The 6,843-nt window shown below is 35.3% G+C and overlaps 1 long non-coding RNA gene across 2 annotated transcripts; it reads right to left on the bottom strand.

Annotated features, from left to right (window-relative positions):
* Positions 1 to 951: 951 nt before the first annotated feature.
* LOC128014680 (uncharacterized) lies at positions 952 to 6,627 on the bottom strand. Of its 2 annotated transcripts, none has more exons than XR_008183618.1 (2): positions 5,701 to 6,627; positions 952 to 1,457 (listed from the first exon to the last, which is right to left on the bottom strand). It is a non-coding gene; the product is annotated as an uncharacterized LOC128014680 (long non-coding RNA). The 2 variants fall into 2 exon arrangements; XR_008183617.1 differs by having other exon boundaries at positions 952 to 1,443.
* Between the last annotated feature and the right edge of the window lie 216 nt (positions 6,628 to 6,843).

Here is a 6,843-nt window from a genome sequence, read left to right as displayed (position 1 = left end):
CCTCAATGTATATCTGACCCTGTGTTTCTTATCAGTTTGGTACATTCCAGGGCGTAGGCAACTTTCTATTAGCTTTTAATAGAATAATAACTTAAAACAAAAATGGCTAGATTCACATTGATTGTATACTTGATTAATTAAAACCTTTCTACTAAAAATCTTCCACATATTCTCCCCTTTGAGACTTAATAAGTCTCACATTTGATTATTCTTATCCAGAGTGCTACTCCATAATCCAGTCATATTTTTTACACTACCTAGTGACTAAATAAGTCACATTGTATTATCACCAGTGACTAGATTATGAGATTCCACTCTGAGGGATTACTGGACCAAACATCTCTCTCCTAATTTGACAAGGAGTGAGTAAAAGATCCAGTCTCCCTAACCCCTCTTTTAACAGTAAACATTGTTAAAAGCATGAATGTGCAATTGGTTCAGCACTGGCCGGTGGTTATCACAGTTATGTATAAAAGACATACAAATACATACATCACATCACACATTGAATATCACAAGATTATAAGAGTTGATCTTTGGCTCGGATACCTTATGTATCATAGAGAGCCTTTTCGGTTACCTTCAAAAATCTATTTCCCATCATTTTGACATCTTTGAATTTAATTTGCTTAACTGTGGCTTTGACTTGTGACTTCAATATAGGAAGTATACATTAAAATAGTAAATCTCCTGTCAATAATGCAATTCCTAAAAACTTTCCCTATTTAATTATAAACTATGCTCCCCATGCTCCTAACTGTAAATCAAACCAGTCTTACATTTTATTATCTTTTCCAACAGTTTCTTTATCTACCCTTCTTAGCCTTTTCAATTTGATCAGTACTTCATTAAATGCTCCTTCTTGAGCAGTATTATTTGGTATATAAATACAGCATTGTCCCTCAAACATAACACATACTCTTCCTTCTTCAATTCACAAATAATCTTGAGCTTTTCTATTTTGCTCCTTTCATTCTATTTGTTGCATCCAATTGCTCTATTCTCCCTTCTATCCTTCCTACATCCATATTTCCCTTCTCATAACCTTCAAATTCTTCATCTACCATTACTTTACATTCTTTTTCCACTTTTTCTTTTCTATTTGTTGGCTCATATCTGCACCCAAGTATTTTGATCTCAATAGCAGTCCCATCATTCTCTCATTCCATCTTCACCAGGGAGACTCTTTGCGAGTCGTTGCAATGGTCTTTCCCTCGTTGGCAAGGGTGGGTCGTTACTAGCACGCCCTTCATCCCTCACTTCATGCTGTGTGGAGTTGTTGAAGCTGGTTGGATTATTTTAAGGTTAGAGATGTGAACTCAGGTGTCACTCTGTAACTGTTTTGCTGATTAATGCAAGGCTCTCTTGAGATCATAACTGCACCCTCACTGGTTCTCTTTGATGGGGCGAAGCATTCCTTGGTCTTACTGGAACTGCTGTCACCTGTAAATGGAAAACTTAAGAGTTTTTTGTTAGTGTTATCAAGCATGCTAATTTGCTCATCTTGCTAGTCGTCCTTTTTGGTGTGACCTGTGGAAATGTAATGTGGGTTTAAGGGCTGTCCTGGCCCCTTTTTGAGTTTTCAATTTCAATTTACAATTCCAGTGCTGTCTTTACTATTTTTTAATTCATTTCAATTTTATTCTCAACAATTTGCTTATTTAGTTATCTCTTTGTTTTGTAAACTGAGTTCCACTAGATTAATGGATAATTTATCTAAGCCTATGTGGCTCAGTAGCATAGGCCTTTTGACCTGGAAAACACTCAACCCACTGTATTTATTTTAACAGTCAGAAAGATAATATTTCATCCTTTTGACACAATCAGCTCCATCATGATATGCTGAAAAGAAAGTTAAATGTGGGGTGGACAGAGCAAGCGTGCTTTGCTCTGCCTTCCCATGTTATACGCTGCGCATGTGTGGCACTGTTTTTCTTTCTGCCACAACAAAGACCTAGGTACTGACCAGGAAACTTAACCAAATACATCCCTGGTCATTATTTTACTGGGCATAAGTTTGCCCTGTGGGCCCACATTCATATTTGTATACAGCTGTTTGGGCAAATTGATTGAATTGCCTCAGTGTCTCGTCAGACACTCTCTTTCATGCCATACAACACCATCATTCATACTTTTTCACACACTTTCACTCCCCCCTTTTTTTTTTTTTTTTTGCCAAAAACTTTTATTTTCTTCTCCTTTTTTCAAAATCTCATAGATGAATTTGTTTAGAATATTAGGCCTAGGCATTGGGCATTTGAGAGAGCCAATTATCATTTCTCAAATGTCATGTGTTTGTCTAATTTAAAGTTTAGTCAAATACTTTTTTGTTATTGCTCATGAGCGACTCTGAGAAGAGGATTGGAGATCTCTGTAAATCTTGGATCCATGGTCATCAACATTTCCATCTTGTTATCCCCAGTGATGACAGCATATTTGATTTCATGATTTTGGATCTTTGGAATAATTTTTTATTCAATATTATTTTATTCAGTTTTACCTTAGAAAATCACCTTTAAACAAAATGGAGTGACCAATATTTCTATTTTTTCAACCATATATATTTTTTCTATTGTTCATCAAGATACCTTTTTTTTTTATTTATTTATTTATTTATTCTCTTTTCCCAAAGCACTCAGCATTGTTGTCAAGTATTCAGTTATGCATTTTCCCCCAGTTGGTTAATCAAACAGTCTTACTATGCCAAATCCAGCTCCATGTTTATCTGATTGGTGAGTCAAGTACTCACTTCTGTCTGTCACAATATTATTTTTTCTTTAAGACATGAGGCTGGACTGGTACCTATTGAAAAGCAGATTGAGAGAGTTAGTTAAAACACAGAATTTAAAGAAATGCTGTGAGACCAGTGAATAATCAAGATTAAAACATAGTAAATAAGATAATGAAATAAAATAATTAACATTTGAAGCAGTCTCTATAGTGTTCATTGAATATGCAGGACCTGTGCACTGAAGGCATGGAAGTCCTTCTGATGACATCATCAGCCTGGGCTGTTGTACTGGGTCGTCAGTCTGTGATGGCACTCAAAGACCTGATGTTGTGGCGTACGGTCTCTGTTGTTCCTCTGCTTCGCTTCTGGTTGCTTTCTGCCAGAGTTTGGCATTTCATAATGTTCTTTTCACCCTCAGGAAAAGTCTCAAGTGAAAGATTCACCTTTTCCTGCTTAAATTCAGTCTTTCTCCTTTCTGAAGTGTGTTCTTCTCTTTCAGGAGGGTATAGCGTCCATTAGACCCTCCCTCTTCTTCTCTCTGCTGCTGTGTTTGCTGCTTTGCCACTTCTCCAGTTCATTGCTTTCCTTTGTCAAGGCACTGTTCCAGAAATCATCTGAAAGTTTAACACTCAGAGACTGCATTAATCAAATGTACCTATGTAACTTCTGACCAAATTGTTTCTGAGCAGTCAGCTCTTTTTCAAATTTTATATACTTTTAATCCTCCTCTTTCAGTGGTCCCTTAATAAAAACAAAATCATCTGGTTGAAAACAGCAGTTCTCTTATTCTTTGTTAGTTAAGCAAGTTCTTCATTGCAGAAAAATAGCAAGCATTTTTTCTTCTTTGCAAAATGCAGAAATCAGCTACCTTTATTATCTAAGTATACTGCAATAAAATAAAATAAACTTTTATAACAGCATGACATGCGTATGGTAAAAAAAGACTTCAATTATCATTTTTCTTCTATATTTGCATACATGATTCAGCATAATCTGGTATTGGTGAATTAATGTTTCCTAACCAACATAAAATAATTCCTATTATTGTAAATAAAATAATTAAATTAAATTATTTAAGCAACTAGTTCCCTTCCTATTGTAAAATGCCTATGGCTTTTGTATCAAAATGTCTATTAACTTGGTCACCCAATCTTGCTTTCATTCCACATTGCACAAGTTATTTATTTTATTTTTTACATTTAAACAAGCCCAATCTCTGAAACTCTGTAATGGATTAATTTTCATACTGTGTCCCAGGGATAACAAGATATAAATTTTAGATGTCTTCACATATTAGGTATAAAGTTTTAAGCACGTGCATCTTTTAAATTAATTAATCTATTAATATAAGTTATTAAATAATAAATGCATATCTTATTTTAATTAATTTATTATTATTCCTATATTCCACCATATCTGCCATCTCTATATTAGTCCATTTGTTGGAACATTTGTATTTATTTTTCTCTAAAACAACCTTCATACAGTTAACTTTATTGTTTTAGGGCTCCTGCACTTATCCTTTCTGGGTTGCCTCTGTGTTTTTACAGCTGGCTTATTTTCCTCATCCATGTCTAACTGCCCTTCTAACTCTAGTTCTCCTGTTACCTCCATGCTAAAGGCAGATAAGGAGGGGACTCTGCATATATCTTTTCTTTTCTCATGTTATCTTTCTCTGCCTCCTTCAGGACTTTCCTAGCCTGTTTTATACTCTTCAACATATCTTCACCTTCTTTTTTAAACAGCGCAAGTACTTCTTTCTCTTTTTCCCTTTTTGTTTCTTTTTTCTTTTTTCATATTGATGCTTTTCATTTTATAGTTTTTTATCAGAGTTTCCATTTCCTCACACAATGCCACATCAAATGTCCCTTCCTTTGGCCATTTTGTCGTCATATTTTTTGTTCTCTTCTGACATTTTTTTTTAGATTTTGTTTATTTGCTCTTTACACAGTGGATTTTTTAATCCTATGATTTCCACTGGTGTGGCTGCCATATCTTTATTTATATTATTACCACCAAAAATCAACTTTTGAGTTTTATATAGTAACTTGGTTACAATCTCTTCTTTTCCTCTCACTGAATTTAACTATTTTTTAATCATTTCCCCCTACTTTTTATTCTTTATTATGTGTCATACCTTTTTGAATTTAGTTTTTTATTGTCTCATGCGTTTACACTTTTTTAATTTTTATTATTATTTAACTGTCTATTTTATTTACTCTATTTTATTATCACTTTTTAGATAACTATTTCTAACAATAATTCTTTATTTTTATTTTTACTTCTCTTTCCTTTTTTGTCCACCCATGTATTAAAACTTTAATGTGGAAACTTCCTCCCTTGCTCTCACTCTCACTGTACTGGGCTCAGAAAATTTTTCTCCCCTTTCACACAGACATCCAAAATGCAAAAATCCATTATAGATTTTGGTTCAAACTATATTGATACTATTATCAAGGCTTGTCATACATTAATCCCTCTCAAGTGGATACCCGTTGCGTCCAACTCCACCCAGCCACCCTGAAGTGACGCACGTCCTGATTTTGCCAAGTTCGATGTGTTCCTAGGCCAACATATTTTGTTGACCCTGGAACAACATTTTACTCCAAAAATATATTATTAACCATATCCCTACACCTAAACCTAACCTTAACCATGAGTAATCCCTAAAATCAGAGGAAATGATAGATGAATGACACTGATTTACAAGCACCAAACACTGATTTTAAGCGTAAACTTCACAAAATCTATAAACTGGTTCTTCAAATCTGATTGGTTAATCACAATGTTGTTCCAAGGTCAACAACGATGTTGTCCCAGGAACATGTCTCACTTGGTAAAATCAGGTTCTGCTGAAGTGACAGTCCAAGAATGGTGCGCAACTTTTACCCACCCAACACAGAATTTATTTGTTCACACATTCATTTCGTCCAGACACAAATACATCCACACAACAAAACACAGCTCACCTAGAGCTCCTTAAGGGCCCACCTATTCAGTCCTTCGAGAATTTCACTTATACTTTCTCAAAGCGGTATCCGTGGGACTTTTCCTCGCGATTCCTTAACTAATCTGCTTATCCGTTTATCACTGCCCTTTCCTAGGTCACAGCTATCCAATAAACACAGACCCACAGCATGCAATGTCTTTCTGCCTACACCATTTTTGTTTTAAATCAAGGTTACCTTCCAAGGCTTTCCTATTAATAACCCAAATATGTGCATGCAGTTATTTCTTCTGGAGTAAAACCCCTTTTTCAATTTAGATATCCTATTATTTTTCTAAATTTGGAAGAGCAGATTTTAAGTGTCCTTACCACTCAGAACTGACCAGTCAACAACACACACTAATTATAAAAGCAAAAATGCTTACCTTATTCTATGGCGGCCACCACTGTGTGTGTGTGTTGCTCATCAGTCAGCTCAAAAGCAGTCGTCCACTCTGCTCCTTTCCAGTCCCATCTGGGGTGCCAAATATGTGGTGTATTTTGCCGGTTCTCCAAAGAATCGAACTCAGTCAGGGATTTTTCTCTCAGAAGAAAAGACTTTATTTTGCGCAAAACAAAGCCGAGAGCTCCTGGCAAGAAGATCTCTCGTATGCTATTTGGTTTTTATTTTTATACATTATATGGGGCGGTTCCACATAGTCAACAACTTTATCTTTAGTCTACACATTTCATACATCCCTAGAGGAGAGGCCCTCTGCTTGATTTTCGCAGGCCCTCAATGTATATCTGACCCTGTGTTTCTTATCAGTTTGGTACATTCCAGGGCGTAGGCAACTTTCTATTAGCTTTTAATAGAATAATAACTTAAAACAAAAATGGCTAGATTCACATTGATTGTATACTTGATTAATTAAAACCTTTCTACTAAAAATCTTCCACATATTTCACTTGCGTTAGCATTCCCATTGACTCCCATTCATTTTGGGGTCACTTTGACAGCGAATAACTTTACATCTGAGGCGTTTAAAGACTCTGTTTGCCCATTATTTATTTCTAAAGATACACGACAATGTATAAAGGGCTCCATTACCTTCTATGTTACATTATGGCCCCGTATAAACAGTTTTTGTAAAAAATAGGCTAACGATTGCGTCATAACCACTCG

The sequence above is a fragment of the Carassius gibelio genome, chromosome B25 (genome assembly GCF_023724105.1).
Source record: "Carassius gibelio isolate Cgi1373 ecotype wild population from Czech Republic chromosome B25, carGib1.2-hapl.c, whole genome shotgun sequence".
Lineage (NCBI taxonomy): Eukaryota > Metazoa > Chordata > Actinopteri > Cypriniformes > Cyprinidae > Carassius > Carassius gibelio.
Note: the sequence above shows the minus strand (reverse complement) of the source record. Positions and strands in the feature narration are given on the sequence as shown.